The 1,850-nt window shown below is 34.1% G+C and overlaps 1 long non-coding RNA gene across 1 annotated transcript; it reads right to left on the minus strand.

Moving 5' to 3' along the window:
• Positions 1-215: 215 nt before the first annotated feature.
• Positions 216-1,446, minus strand: LOC110874623. The gene is made up of 3 exons (XR_002556092.2): positions 1,309-1,446; positions 722-775; positions 216-458 (listed from the first exon to the last, which is right to left on the minus strand). It is a non-coding gene; the product is annotated as an uncharacterized LOC110874623 (long non-coding RNA).
• Positions 1,447-1,850: the final 404 nt, after the last annotated feature.

Genomic DNA, 1,850 nt, shown 5'->3' on the forward strand with positions numbered 1-1,850 from the left:
CTAATCTTAAAAAAAAATTAAAAAAGCTACTAGTCTTGATCCGGCATGTCGTTATTGGGTTCGTTTTGTGCGTTGTTCCAAATGTATTCCACCAAGTCCGATTGTAGGTTTTGATGTGTTTATTCGTGTAAGGGCCAAAACTTTAAAAGACTCTAATGAACTTCATTCGGAGAAAACACCAACGGGTCAAATAATTCATAAGCAAAAATTCTACATTTAACCATAACATGACTAACTAGGAGATGTTAAATAACTTACAACCCAACATTCCATAAACAACTAACATTGTCTTTGACTACGAGTTTGACATCTAACAACGAACAAGTTTGTTACTTACAAAAAGACCCATTTACCAAAAGTATATTTAACAAAAGTTTTGACCCAAACTAATATCTTTGCGGAAGCGTGCATCATGGGCGTGTTCGATCCAAGTAGCGTCATTTAGCAAGTCGCTTTACCTACATACAAGCAATCCGTTAGTCGATCTTATTATAAGATTTATACAACATCAGTTGTAAATATGAACCTCAAGTTAACCTCTTAAACCTTCTTTCTAAACATAAGCTTCTTTAATTTCACCCATAACCCTTCTAGCTCATTTAACCCATACCTTGATTACATAACGGCTTACCATAAATTGTTACATAATACAACTTCAATCATTAAACAATAGTATACTACAACATTACATTATAATGATAATATGTAAGCTATAACTTACCTTTATCGTTCTTCGTTTGAGACTCGGAACGGCTTTTGCTTTCCTCCTTAATTCCTACAATCCATAGTTACATACTTAGTATCATGTCTTTCTTTCCATTCCCTTGTTAATAGCTTTAATTTCACAACTAGCTAATTCTCTATTCTAGACATTTAGCAATATATAACACATGTTCAACTCATTCAAGCATTTTGACAAACACTTGGTGTGCATACCATTAGATAAGCATAAGGTACAAGTTTTGTATGCATAACATGACTAGTTCATGACAATAACATCAATATCAACAATTTCAATCAAAATCTCATACAACCTTTACCCTAATTCGATTCCACATAATATCATTTCGTTAATAACATCATCATACAACATAAATGTACTAACCTACACCGAAATTCCATGTTACATATCACTACCATTCTATCATAAGTGGGTTTTTCATGTTCAACATCAATTCATCCAAATACAAGTGTAATTTGTGTTCTAAGTGATGCTATCAACCATAAACATCCAACTTCTCATATAGATTCATTGAATTGTTGGAACTCTATACATTCATAACCATCAAAACATGAAATTCTTGTTACCTTATGCTTGAATGGACCTAGAAGATCAAGAATCTACCAACATGCAAGAGTAATTGTCTTGATTAGGGCCTCAATTTGTGCAATTTAGTGAAACAAGAAGGGGGGTTTCATCCTGTGCTTGCTCCTGGCGACATAAACACACGCATATGTGTGTTTGTTTGTGTTAATTGTTCATTTAATCTCCTAACTTCTTTTATTTACATTTTCCCCCTCCATGTATGCTCACTTAATTTTAAATGGCTCATAACTTACTCAACCTAGTTAGTAAACTTCTAATTCACATTCTCACTAATCTTACATTCCTAGTTATTTTTATAACGTATCATGGCAACGTACATAATTAAATTTTGGGGTGTTACAAGTCCACCCCCCTTAAAATAGGTTTCGTCCCCGAAACCCAATTACGTACCAAACAAAAACGGGTAGAACCTTCTCATCTCGTTCTCCGATTCCCAAGTGAGATCCGACCCCTTTCGGTGTTGCCATTGAACCAATACTTGCTTAACTTCTTTGTTGCGAAGAGTCTTTATCTTGGAATCCTT

Source organism: Helianthus annuus, chromosome 9 (genome assembly GCF_002127325.2).
Source record: "Helianthus annuus cultivar XRQ/B chromosome 9, HanXRQr2.0-SUNRISE, whole genome shotgun sequence".
NCBI lineage: Eukaryota > Viridiplantae > Streptophyta > Magnoliopsida > Asterales > Asteraceae > Helianthus > Helianthus annuus.